Source organism: Poecilia formosa, unplaced genomic scaffold, assembly GCF_000485575.1.
Source record: "Poecilia formosa unplaced genomic scaffold, Poecilia_formosa-5.1.2 Scaffold424, whole genome shotgun sequence".
Taxonomy (NCBI): domain Eukaryota; kingdom Metazoa; phylum Chordata; class Actinopteri; order Cyprinodontiformes; family Poeciliidae; genus Poecilia; species Poecilia formosa.
The window spans coordinates 33,792-48,396 of record NW_006800363.1 but is presented as its reverse complement, the minus strand read 5'-3'; the positions used below and the strand labels follow the sequence as shown (position 1 = coordinate 48,396).

The 14,605-nt window shown below is 36.4% G+C and overlaps 2 long non-coding RNA genes across 2 annotated transcripts in view; one reads left to right on the top strand and one right to left on the bottom strand.

The window, feature by feature from the left end:
• Nucleotides 1-4,657, top strand: part of LOC107833663 (uncharacterized) — a 24,737-nt gene extending 20,080 nt beyond the window's left edge. Inside the window, exon 3 of the long non-coding RNA XR_001659433.1 lies at nt 4,645-4,657. This is a non-coding gene — a long non-coding RNA (uncharacterized LOC107833663). The remainder of the gene's footprint in view (nt 1-4,644) is intronic.
• Nucleotides 7-14,581, bottom strand: LOC107833662 (uncharacterized). The gene is made up of 4 exons (XR_001659432.1): nt 14,569-14,581; nt 14,316-14,317; nt 13,552-13,564; nt 7-85 (listed from the first exon to the last, which is right to left on the bottom strand). It is a non-coding gene; the product is annotated as an uncharacterized LOC107833662 (long non-coding RNA).
• Nucleotides 14,582-14,605: the final 24 nt, after the last annotated feature.

Here is a 14,605-nt window from a genome sequence, read left to right as displayed (position 1 = left end):
GGTCTCCTCGCGAGTATTCAGAATCTAACTCTCTCTTGTCTTTCCTGTGTTATTTGCTGTGTTTAATGGGTGTCAACTCTGACAACTAGTCCATGCATTTGTTACTTTAAAGGCAGGACTGTTGACAGGTTGACAGAGTTCTGAAGAAAATTAAAAAGAGAGTTAATATTTCTCCTATTTTAGCTTCTCTTCATTGGCTCCCTGTTAGATTCAGAATAGATTTTAAGATTTTCCTTCTCACATATAAAGCCCTCGATAATCAGCTCCATCATATATCAGAGATCTGATTGGTCCAGATGTTCCCAGCAGAGCTCTTTGCTCTGAGGTTTACTGTTGGTTCTTATATTTCTAAAGTAGAATGTGAAGCAGATCCCTTAGTTCTCAGGCTTCTCTCCTGTGGAACCAGCTCCCAGTTTTAGTCTGTGAGGCAGACACCCTGAATACTTTTAATACTAGGCTTTAAACCTTTCTGTTTTTTATAAAGCTGATAGACTGGCTTAGATTATCCTGAGCTGTTTCTGTTATTTTGCTATAGGCTTAGGTTGCTGGAGGACTAACTGACCACTTCTCCCCTATTTTTCTTTTTCTACTACTCTCCAGTTTACATCATTTACTGTTACTTCAACTGTTAACATTTTGGTATCTCTAAGCTATTTTTCTCTCCATAGAAGCCACCTCCGGTCGGGCATTCTGATTGACTGTGATTCCTTCCTGGAGGAGAGCATCGGCTGTCATAATGCCAATGTATCAACTAATCATTCTTACTCTACTGTTAACTTTTTACTTTCAAGAAAATAGAAAATAATTCTATATCAGTTCATCTGTTTCTTCTTGTGTGCTCTGCTCTGTCTTATTGGTTGTGGCAGATGCCTGCTTGTACTGAACCAGGTTTCGGTTCTGGTTCTGCTGGAAATTTCTTCCTGTTAAAGGAAGTTTTCCTCTCTACCGTTTCTACATGCATGCTTGCTATGAGGGATTGCTGTAAAGTCAGTGACTGTCGCTCTGTGTTGGTCCAGGGGGAGAGAACGCTGCAAGTCAATGATTGGTTGCGATCTGCTGGGTTTTCTTAGATAGAAACTTTTTAAACTATTTTGAATAATTAATTCATCTGTACTGTTTGATAACTAGGATATATTGGAATGCATGTATGATTGAATTGGAATGAAACTTTTTGTAAAGTGACCTGAGACAACATTTGTTGTGCGTTGGAGCTACATAAATAAAATTGAATTGAATTACATTTTTATAGTATTTACCAAAAATGCCTTTATTCTCTTTTTGACTGAAATCAAATTCAATGGGAGTTATTGTTAGACAGAAAATGTTGTTTGATATACAACACCTAAAGTTGGTTTCAGTTGCATGTTGTGTATTTAAGGGGTTTAGATTATGTCTAGTATTGCTGACATTGTTCATATGCAGGCACATCTAATTGCACAAAATAATAATACATTTGTTTCAGTCATGTTCTGATGATCAAGAAAAAATGAGAACTTTGTTCTGTTTATACACTTCAGATTACAAATCATAACTTTAGAACTTATTAAAGAATTATCACATGCTGACAGACATTTCTGCAGTTGAAAGAGGGAGTACTTTTCTTCAACATTACTCAGTACACAGCTTACACACTCCATCATCTGTGTGCTTATCTGGTGAAAAAGGAAAGTGTTTATCTATGATATTACCATGTTTATCTGAAGTGGCACAGGTGTTGTTGTGACTTCTGCTTCCAGGGTTTACAGGCTGTCATTTGGCTTTAGATTCATCACCGACGTGACAGATGCTACCCACAGATTTTACCATGGTTACAGGGCGTTGGAACTGAAGCTGTGGGTGTTCTACATTTATTTAAAGCTCTTAACTATTTGTCTTTTATGGGGTTAATGTTTTCCTCAAATGGAAAATATTCCAGCAGTCCTAATCAATCAGAAGAATGTCAACTTAGTTTTATTTACCATCCTTTCAGAAAGAAAAGACCATAAACATTAATTAATGAGAGTATTACAATTTAATGGACACAAGAAGTAATAGCACCCATTGAAATTTTTGGCATACAGTATGTGCAAAATGGTAACAATAATGAAACTAGACCTTGGCAGGAGACAGACAATTAAAGTATTCATTGACGCCAAGTGTTGACCCTTGCTGAATTGAACTACACAAATGATAGAACTAATCAGAGACCGGATTGGACCGCTCTGCTTTGACTGAGAGTTTCTGTGCTTCAACTGGACCACCCGTTGCTAACACTGTCTCTAAACAGCTGAGCCCCTCCAGGCTATGGAGAAACTTCATCAAATTACCAAGCAATGAGGTGTGAAAAACAGACACATTTGACAATGCAGGAGAAGATTTTTATGTCGAAGCAACCTGGCTTCTGTCTCACTTCCAGTGTGCTGCAGCCTCTGGGTTACAGTTTGGAAAAGCTGAACTGTTAAAACATATTCCTATTCAGTCCATTCATCAGAACATGACAGGTTTATGTATTAGCTTTTTTTCTGTGAAGCCACCTTCTACAGGATCATTTCTACAAAATCATTTTGACATTTGAAGCATATATACCCATAACCCACTTAAGTATGGACTGATGACTCCCCCTGCCTCATAAGCACAGTGACAAAATCAGATACAAGTAATGCTGCCATGTCAACTGTGTGTTTCACTCTGATTCTGCATTCTGCTTTTGTCTATTTTGGGAATATTTTTGTTGTATGCTCTAACAAATCCATGAATACATCTTAGTAAGATAAAATCAGTTTGAAATCTGACATAAATATCAATCAAATCTGCTACTATTATTGATCACTTAATGAGCAAAAAGTAAAGACATTTTTATTAAAACATTATTTAGACATTAGACAAAATCTTACATATGTAATACCCAGCATGACTGCATCCACCTTCAGCAGGACCAGGGTTCATTCTCTGCACGCACCTTTGACTTTGGTTTCCCACCATTTAGTGGCCCAGCTGGTATTTACAGGGTTTTGAGGAGGAAGGTGAATGTTAGCATGTGGTTTGGCAAGAAACAATTAAAGTTGAATTGTTTCAACTTCAATTGAAACAATTCAAAATATTTTGCTTTGTTGCTTGTTTCCACAGCACAGCAGTGGGGTGTGTGGAAGTGAGAAATGATGGTTGTAGCTTATATGGATCTGAACAAAACGTGCATGAGAATAGTATTTACCTCTGTATACTTCTTCTTCATACATGCTTCAGATCATCAACTAACTTAGATTTTTGAGACAGAAATAACTGAAGTAAATACTGTTGAGAAAATAAATTTAAAATAAGCTAGTTTTAAAACTTAACATGTCTTGATTCAAATACCTTAATTGTGGTTTGAAATCAGTAATGTATTCTGACTTTTTGACCTTTAATTTACCTGTAGTTCCAGCAGATGGTTTGCTAGGATCGTTTGAACTGCCTTTTGTCTGTGTGGGAAACAATACAGTAGAAGTTGTAGCTTTTCACACTCATCTGTGAAAAGCCGTAAACACGGCAGGGGTTCCTGGCTTGAGAGAGGGTCAGAGATAGCTCCTGGTTGAAGGAGCAAAGATACGCCTTATTTGAATAAATTAAAGATAAGAATACCCTTCACTATAAAACTTTCTACACAGAAGTAACAAATTAGATTTGCTCTAGCAATTCCCCAAAGACGTCTTTGGAAGTCTTTGCTTTTTTTTTCCTTTCTTTCTTTCTTTCTTTCTTTCTTTCTTTCAACTTATGTCAGGTAAATGAATGTATGTCTCCGTTGTTCTGCAGTTTCTGTTGTAATTTTATGCATTGTCTTATATTGGATTAAACTCTGTAATTCTGTGACTTCAACACGCATTGTTGTTTTCCTTGTGACTACACGCGGCCCGCCAGGAGAACCTGGGATCCAAGAGGAAGAGAGCCAAACTTTTTCCAAAATTAACTAATTTAGATATTCTTCCTTAACAATACAAAAAACATTTTTTCATTGTAGAACATATTGATATACAGACTACTTAACAGATGACTCAATGATGTTTTTTTCTTTTAGAACCGTCTCTTCCCTAGTAGTGTTCATGGGAACAGCAGCAATGAGCTTAAATTGTACAAGTCTGTTTAAAATCTGGTATCATGTCTTCTGTTCAGATGTGGTCAGAGCCTGGATGTTTTTTTTTGTTTTTGTTTTGGAAAAGCAGATTCCCATAACAAGTGCTGATAATTTTGATTCAATTTGTTTTCTCTGAATATTTTTTACCTTCTACATATTTCGAACCACTAAGAAAACAATGCAGCTGTTAAATATTCAATTTCTGTGGATAATAAACTGAATACTGTGATAAAGGACATGCACAAATGTTTTTGCTTTGAAGTCATATAGGCATTAGTTGCACTACTCACAGAGATACAAAAGTCTTTTATAAGGATAACACAAACTTGTATGAATACTTTTTCATCTCTGCACAAATGTTCCAAATCACATGATGGTGTAGTTACTTATTAAGGAGACTTTCTATCCTTTGGGAAAAAAACTGTTCCTGAGTTTGTTGGTGCCTGATCTTTGAATCCTCCTACCTGAGGGCATTAGGGAAGAACAAGCTGTTGTGTTGATGTTTTGCATATTTTATAACCCTGTGGGAATTCCCGAGGCTCTGCTTTGTGCAGGAGTTTAGCAGCAGTTTGTGGAACTATCATAAAAATCACCTAATAAGTCGTTTCCTCGAAATAACTTTTTCATCATTTTCATTTCACAAACAATTGTGGAAATAAAGTTTCATTGCGTCTTCTAAAACTGCAGGCAGAACAGCTGTTATAAAAGTTGTTATAATTAATATGTGGCTCAAAGAGATTTTTTTGCATAGTTAAACTTTATCTGGATAAAGGCAGATAAAACCTTAATTTAAAAAAAACAGGCCAACGTACTTGGACAACTTTGTTAGATATTCTACGTGAAGTTTAAAATTTAAGGACTTGTCTATGAAGACCCCCAGGAATTTTGTAGAACTCATTCTCATTATTTCTTCATTTTCAATTTTAAGATTTATATTATCAGTTAATGATAAAAATGTATTTGGTCTAAACAAAATACAATTAGTTTTGCTGATGTTGAGAGAACTTGTTACACCTAAACTAGGAATTCATTTTCTGCAATTCTACATTTACTATTTCCTCTAGTTCATATAGATTTGCATGTAAAAACCAAGTTTGCATCATCAGCAAAATAACTTTGAGAAATATTTTAGAAGAGTTTACAAAATCATTAATATAAATGATGAAGAGTAACAGTCCCAAAATTGAATCCGGGGGGACTCCATGTTTGATGTCTCCAATGTTTGGTGATTAATAGTTACATAATGATGTCTACCAAAAAGGTAACTTTTAAACCAATTCCTCTAATCCCATAATGGTGCAGCTTACCCAGTGAAATATTCAAATCTACTGTGTCGAAAGCCTTAGAAAGGTGCAAGAAAATGCCAGCGCCATAGTGTCCCCGTTCTTGAGCATCAATAATTTTTTCCAAAAGGTCCAAAATAGCCAAACTGGTGGAGCCTTTTTTTCTTGAAACCAAACTGGGAATTTGAAAGAATCAAATGTTTATCCAGGTATTTAATTAATCTGCTATGGACAACTCTTTTGAGAACCTTTGATAAAATTAGGAGAACAGAAATAGGGTGGTAATTGCTAATATCATTTTTATTTCCAGATTTGTAAATTGGAATGATTTTTGAAACGTTTAGCCGTTTTTGGCATCATACCATGTAATACTAAAAGGTTCATTCAGGGTGCCAGAGTTTTAACTATGGAATTAGAAATTGTAAGCAGAATTTTACTGCAAATCCCATCAACTCCTTCTGTGTAAGAACTTTTCACATTTTTAATGATTCTCTTTAGTTAGCTTTTGTCAGTAGGCTTCATAAAAAGGAGTGCAGTGTAAGATTCTCTCTTACATAAAAAGTCATTATTAAATCTGTCAGCAAGCTGATGGAGCTCTGGTGGTTTATGGCCCCTATTGAGAACTTTTTTTTTTATAATCAACCAAATCTTTTTGGAATTTCCCTGAGCAGAATTTATATGATTAGTATATTAATTACATTTGCTCTTTCTTATTATTTATGTCAATTTGTCTTTGTACAAGTGATACTTCATTTTATTAAGATTACTGGGAGTTTTTAAACCCTACTGATCACAGTTTGTTTTTATGTTTAATAGAATTTAGTATCCCTTTAGTAAGCCAGGGGTTTTGTTCATTTCTTCTGCTAGTGACAGTCCTTTCTGGAATAGTTATGCTGACAGCTTAAGTTAATTCATAAATCAAATTATTATATTATGTTATATTAGGATCACATGCATTAAAGCACTGGTCCACGCTTTGGTCTGAAGGCTTGCACCAACCTTTAGCAGAGTCCTTTCATTCACACTTTACCAGTCATCTCATAACAGAGAGGTGCAGATTCATGTACACAATTAACCCTTGTGCGAGGAAGGACTGAGGCAAACATAGAGGACTATGGCAAATACTATGTTACTAAAATCATAACTTGCCAGGACACTAAACACTGGAGCATTGGGTCCTGGACGGGCAGCATCCTGCATGTTTCAGTTCTCTCCCGGTGGCAGTAACAACCTTTTCAGCAGGTCAATGTTCTTCTTAGGCCTCTAATGAGCCATCATTGGATCCATGTGCATTAAACCAGGGAAAGAACTAAAACATGCAGGATGTTGGCCCCCGAGGGCCCACTTTGGGCACCACTGCACTAGAGAATCAAATAGTTTCTGATTTTGTATTCAGCAAATGATGTCACAGATTATATCATATATTTAAATATTTGGTTTGGTTAGCCTAAAGAGCCTAAATCAGTAATTGAAACTATTTATCCCAGTTTAGGTGACTCAGAGCAGTTCCGCTTTTAAAGTGCCCCGCTTTGCCTCTTGCTTTCATCCATAACTGGTCAAGTCTGAATCGAGCCATTTAAATTTACATAATGGATGCCTATGACAAGTAATTGCTTCAATAGACAGATGAAGCCATCAAAAGTGTTCCCTTATTTGAAAGACCTTTAATCTTCTTGTTTATAAGACTCCCACTCATCTAATTATCTATTATTACATTCTCTGAAGCAACGTTTTTGCTTTGGTTTGTTTATTTGTTTGCAGCAGAAAACCAGGAGAAGAGTCCTGCTAACACCGCCTGTCAGAGACTTTTTAACATATCCTTCAAGTTTAACCTGACTGATTTCCTCTCTTACCTCTGAGAAACATTTTTGAGATGGTATTATATCTGTATTACAGAATGTTCAAGCAAATATTAAAGAAACGTTACTTTGTTAATTTGTTTTCCGATGTATAATGATACGGCAGATATTTATACTCCACGTCCCTAAATATAAAATATTTCCTCAATATCAAATATTTTGTTAGAAATCTTTTTTTGACATGTTTTATACTTGACAATGTTTCTCTTTGGAAAAAGAAAAAACACAATAGTGGGCCAGAGGAGATGGGTGGTTTGGTTTCATCCAGAGTTTAATTTTATTTAGTTATTTATTTGAAAACATCCTCAAAGTGAGATAAAAATTGTGTAAAATAAAAATCAAAGTTTTTTTTACATTGAAGGTGGAATACGTTAACACTATGAACAAAGTTAATTCTACAAAATAGAATATCTAAATGGCACATATTTAATCACAACAGAACAAAGGGAGCCATAGGACATATTAATACCTACTGAAAAAGTAGGAAAACACCTCAACCAAAACAAACGAAAATGTAATAAGTTATTTATTTATTATAAATTAACATACCTCACTCTCTATAAAATGACATCATTGCATGATTTTATTCCTATCTGTAAACTTTAGAGGTAGGACTAATAAACTTTTAGGTAGTTTATTAGTTCTTATTAATCTTTCATATTTTTACTTAATAGTTTAATTGAGTATTGCTACCTTTGTGAGTTTATTAATGAAAGTATTTTAACTGGAAGTTTGATTTATTTTTGTTAAAGTCATATATTTTGTAAACCGTTGTTTATATTTACATGGGCACTGCTTGCTGCTCGAGGACATTAGTGCTGGACTTACTCCTTCATCTATTGTTGTTTTAATGCCTCTCTCTCTTATGCTTCTTATTTCTTGCACCTGTTTGGTTTACAATAGTTGGTATTTGTTTTACTTGTAACTTTTTATGGACAGCCTCCATTCGCTGCTTAAAAACTACCGGGAGTCATTTTGACGATGGTTTCTGTCATGTTCTAGAAACGCCTCGCTTGTTTGAAATGTGTTAACATTTGTATTTAACCGACTATCTCATTCCTTAGAGGAAAAATGTTTTACTAGAACATACTTTAAGCAGATATTAAACATACCTTTCATCAATATGTTTTAGTTTTTTTTCTGATGTAACATGTTTATATTAACCTTATGCAGGGAATCTTCACAGAAATTACAAAACATCAGTCAGTGTGTATTTAATCCATCATAATGTAGTGCATTTGAAACAGGCTTCATCAAGTCCAAGGACTACAAAGCACCTTACAGTATGGTCAATCATTCACCCTTTCACACACATTTACATGTTGATGTTGGTAAGCTACATTGTAGCCACAGCTGCCCTGAGTCAGACTGACAGAAAGAATCATGGATTCTAACGGGGATGTATACATTTGCAAGACATCCCCTTGGCAAAGTAACATAGTTTACTGTTTTCTTTTGTCTCTCCTCAGTGAATAAGCTCTTTCTTCTGAGCCCGTAATCTGAACAAACCTAGCATCACTGTGTGGATCATGATTTGATCTCTAAAGTGCACTGAATTTATTACCTCAGAAACTCCTAAAAATACAGGCAGAGTTCAGGTGATGACCTGGGTCAATGACTGCTTGGCAAACAGATGATTTGTGAGACAGTAAGGATGATCACCATTTCTTGTTACTCTTTACATCTAAAACTTTCAATATTGGGGTCCTTCCATGTGCAGAAATACTCTGCTTTCTGGTGTAGGAGAGTCTACAGAGAACAGTGAGCAAAAAATAAAGAACATGTTGAAAATTAGACCTGAGGGAAGCGTATGATCATGTCAAAGTCATGAGATCTTTAATCATAACATGCTTTCAAGCTTTGCTCTGTGAAAAATGTATTTAAATGTAGTAACACATTCCTCTTCAGACCGTTGTCAGCATCCAGGTGTCTGAGCTTCTTCCCAGCCCCATCACAGAGCTGCTTGGCAGAGGTGTTCACCATTTCATGCTGCTCTCTCTTTCTTTTTGTATTTTCTAATGAAGCAGAATTATCATTGCTATTCTGATCACAGCAGCTGACAAACAAGCATGACACAATCAACTTTGTCAAATAATGAGGCATGAAATATAGTAAGCACAGTTGGCATGATGCAGTTTTTAAATGTGGCTCTTGATTTAATTACTTATTCAATGAGGTGCTCAAATAATTTTACACTCACTAACCAGGAGAATTGTCAAAATGTACTTATTTCTGGTTCTTTCTTGTGTAGCAGGGTAAAGATTTGTGTATTGCTGAGTGTCAGCAGAATCTTCTTGTTTGTTCGATGTAAATGTGATATTCCAGGCTCCAGGTGAGACTCCAGTTTGTCCAGAGTCCCAATCAGTTTCAGCTTTATGACCACTGAGCATCTTGTTTTCTACAGTTTAAAATAAATATTTGTAATTATTAACATTCTGCACACTGCAGAATTGGTATTCAAAAGCCAAAGCTTTCAGTCTTTTCATGTTCCTCATGTTTGCTCAATAAAAGATGCTGAATTTGCTTACTGTATGCTAAACAATTCTTCACAAAACTCCAGATGTGGGTATAGTGTAAATCCAAATTAGTAATTATTACTAAAGCTGTGCAGATGAAGTGATACAACTGAAGTGGCTAGTTTTTACAAAATCAAAAACCAATCAATCTGTTTGCATAAAGTCTTGTGTCCAAGATAATCCATTTCTAAAGAACTTGAGATTTTAAAACTAGTGTTTGAGTAATTGACTCACCCATTACTCATATTTATCAGTAATTGTTTAACATTTTTATTAGAATTATTAAATGTAAATTATAATCATTTTGTTGTGTTTTAAAGCATTACATAGTGTATGGTCTGTGCCTGTCATTGTTCACATAAAAATAACAATTCAATTTATTTTTCATAACTTTATTGCAGAAATAAGGCAACAGTAACATTTGAAATAAATAAATCTGAGTAAACATTGCACAATGTTAAAAGATTTTAAAGAACAGTAGAAAACAAAGAGCAGGAAGGTAATTCAAAGCCCAACAAGGAGACCTGCTGCTGGCGGGGTCATCAGGTCAGGTCAGTCACAAATGCTTAATAACTCAATAATCATTTTCAGGCTCTCCTGGGGAACATCTGACATCGGGGGAGAAATTTGTCCAGAATCTCAAAAAATGTACTTAGTCCAAAAAAGTAAAGCAGAACCACTATTGTAATTTCATGGATCAGCATACAGAAACACTGTAATACCAGTTACAGCAGTTCTGATCATCACAGAACCTGATGAAAAAGATAAAATCTGACTTTTTGGATTTGCCTCTCAATTGTCATTTCATGCATTGGTATGGGTAGTTCAATGGATTCAGGAAATGCAAAAATCTGGCATAAAAAGCCTATGGAACTAAAATATTTAAAACTCTTCACTTCTAATAAGTAGCCAAAGTGAGAGAAATCAGGCTTTATTCCTCAACCGCCACCTAAGCGATAACAATGTCCATTACAATGAAAAGCCTGACACATTAGTCATACAACTAATGAAATCAGGCCGGCTAATGGGAGGAATTTGAGTCAAAAAGTGTAGAACAGCTTGTGTAGACTTTGAGTCACATTTTTTGAAACAGAGTAAAAATCTGAAAGACTTTACTCTTTCAGATTTATTTATCTGAAAGAGTAAAAACTTTCAGATAAATAAATGATTTAGAGAAAGCACACAAAACCTTACCAGCAGGTCATGTTTTGACTGGGTCTTTCCCCCCTGCCACTCAGAAGTAGAGTTATGCATCAATATGTTTGGATGTAAATGAGGTGGATGAAAAGCTCACATGTGAGATCCAAGCTCTGATCTGAAAACTATCTGGTAGCAAAAAATATTCCCAGAGATTGTTGTTTTGTCAGTATGCTCACAAACTGATGCAGGTACAATATTATTGTGGATTCTCCTTAACAAACATTAAAAAGCAGTCAATAGCCAGAGATGTGCAGTGAGACACCCAATTGGCATGTGACTCTTTTCCCCAGATGTTCTCAACTAATACCTAAGCTCACTGGCTGCAGGAGAATAAAGTTTTCAAATGATGTGCTTGTACTCACTTCTTCCCTTCTCTTGCTTATTCATATATACTGAAAGCAGCACTATGATTTTACTACAGCAGTTGATTGGGAATCTTATTTCAAATATGCAGTGCAGTAGCTGTACTGCATATTTGCAGTTATTTCTAAGGTAAAACGTCGAAGGCATGTCGAGAAGTCTCATGGTGCATCTAAAGTGTTTCAAACATTTCAAACATTCGAAGCGTCCAATCCACGTCCAAAGTTTTACTGGAGTTGGAAAATCTTAACTTTTGCCACTGGACGCAGAGTGTCAACCAATCAGAGACTCCGCAATATGACGGTGTCCTGCACGGAGATTTAGGCACCAATGTGGATCATCAGGTCTTCAAACTGGGCTCAGGTGAGATGAAAATAGCACTGAAAAAGACCAGGAAAAAGTGAAAAAGCAGCTAGGTTGTAAAGCTCACATCACCTCTGAATCATCTGGTGGATTCAAACACGCCACAGAGGAGCCTGACGACCACATTGTCTTGCTTTCAGCAAATAGATCTTTTAGGGAAGTATTATTAAGGAAACATTCAAGGCAGAATCAAATCAGAGACATACTCACAAATCTTTGTTTCAAGGCTTTAATTGATAAAGGGGAAGACAATGAGGTACAGTATGTAAGTCATCGAACTTCTAACACAAAGATCCTCACTATTTATCCTTCTTCAGACATGTTTATAGATACGTTAGGGCGATGTAGTATCCTTATCTTCCTCACCTCATCATGGGAAACAACCCATGAACTTTAACCTTTTTACATACCTCATGTGTCAGCTTCCACTTCAACCATTTATATGTCCATTGTTCTAAACCATTCTATGTCTGGAAATAAAGGTCAGCAGCAACAAATAAGTAAATGCTAATTCATATTAATGTAATCAATAAATGCAAAATAATTCCTATCATAACAAACCAAATAAGTAAATGAATGTATAGTATATAACTACTAGATAAGTAAAGCAATGATAACAATGCAATGAGTAACATATAATAATATAATAATGGTAACATTTTCCCAATAAGATTCAAGACTCCTCCCAAATGCACAAACATTATGGCACATTCTGATGTATCCACATAGACTTTAGAAATGATGAATCCAACAAAAACAAGCTGACCTATGCACACAAGTTCAATTAAATACTCCTGAATTTGGATGATAAAGAATAAAAGATAAAAAGGCATTTCTCGTACTGATTTTGACGGATTTCACAAGGAAAAACTTTCTTTGATTTGTTGCTATATAAATAGAACTTTAACATATGTCTTAAAGCTGCAACTCTAATTGTCTTCGTTGTGCTAAAATGATCATGCAGAGGCAGTAAATGTTCTGGAATTTACCAAATGACTCCCATTTTTTTTCAGATGTGGAATTGCTTTAAATGATTTCAGTCCAGTGACTTCCCAAACACAGGGCAGCTCCTCCAACTGATATCCTACCCATCTCCTAATGATTGCAGGGCTCATTGTGACTGCTGGTTCCCAGCTGCAGGGCTATTATCTTTCACAGAAACTGATGTTCCTTCAAATAACATTCAGCAGTACACACATGCCTGTGTGTGTGTGAATCGAAGCAAATTAAAGTATGTGAATGCGAGGTCATGGGGGTTGACAGAGTCATGTTCCCACACAGCTATTCACTATCACAGGGCTTGTCTTCCTGTGGTAAGCGCAACATTAATAAAGCTTTAGCACAGCATCACTGCAGAGATGGAAATCTGGAAGGAAGGCAGAGGAGGAGGGGGATGGAGAGAGACAGAACAGGTGCTTCTTATAGAGAATAACTCTAGAAACATGAGTGATTGCAGGCCCTTACCGAGAAGAAGATAACATATATCTGTTGTCTGGAATTTTAATTATATGACATTTAATTTTAAGTTGCTATTGAATGATCAATTCAGTAAATGTCCCTGAGTTAATTGCTGCCTGTGTGTTGTAGTAGAATAGGCCAACATGCCGTGTACAGACTGTACACGGCATGTTGTACAGTCTACAGCTGTTTCACTGGGCTGTAGCTGTGTGCAGGAATATGTGTTGGTAATGGGTTTATAATTGATCATTCTGGCCTGCATTCACCCATGAGGCACATTTCATGAGAATTATTGCTTCAGTACATTCTAAAGTTACACTTGTAGGTGTGTTCTCAACAGCAAAAGCTAAACAGAAGCAAACCAATAGGAAGTATAAAGTCAGTCATTAACCGTTTAACTGGTCTGGTCTGTTGAAGCACTTCACTGTGGATAAAAAGCTGGCAGCAATGGAAAGAAATCTACAAGAATGTGGATGGTCGCAGTCAGGTCTTCAGGGGTGTATTAAGAACGAAGTGCTCCCTATTATGTGTGTTAGTGCATGAAGAGAAACACGCTTTAGGGGGCCACAGCGCTTTGTGTCAAATGATGCACTTGGTGCCTTTAGCACACACTGGATGCCTCATGCTGAGTGAAAACACATCATTTGGCTTCAGCTGAGGACAGTTTTATCAGAAGGGCCGACCCTTCAGAACAGAACAGGTTGGTAAAGCTGACAATAATCTGAGGCAATGTGTTGATGCGCAACTCACAGCACTCATGTTGCCCTTTACATTTTTCAAGTTCTCCTTAATATGAAAAGAACTAGGAGTTGGTGTAACAGATGTCACTAGTGCCCTGCTACTCTTCCATGATCTTCTATTCTGCAGCCACTTCCTGACAGTCCAGACGTGTGTGTGAGTGCAACATCAAGAGAAATCATGTGTTTTCCTGGTAGGATGGGGAAGCGCTGCTGACATATAAAAAATGATAACATGGAGTTCTGAGAGAAGAAAAGGCATCATGAAGGTAGAGATGTTCAGGTTTAACATCACTACTGCAAATATCAAGCACATACTCTAAGTCAGTGTATCTGTCTCATTATTGGTTTCCTAAAGCAGCTGCAAGCCAGCCACGCTCAATAATCTGTGTAAGTTGCTGAGACCTTAGTGAGCTTTGAATCCTATAGAATCGCCTTTAACAGCTGTTCACAGCTCTTCATCTATGCTGTGGGTTCCTTGGTGTCTATGACAAAATGTGAAGCCGTGCAATCAGTACTTTCAGCTTGGGGAGGATCAGATATAGTGTGGATTGGTGGTCCATGTGCAGTGGCTGGCTGGTAGCAGGGTTTGTAATGTTTCTTTGAACAGAGCTGTTTCACCACAGACCACATCACTCATCTGATGAACACCTCTCCTTCAGAAAATGAGATTGAACAACACAATGACTAGAGCCAGAAAGCCACAGCGAGAGATAGATTAGCATACTATACAAAGATAACG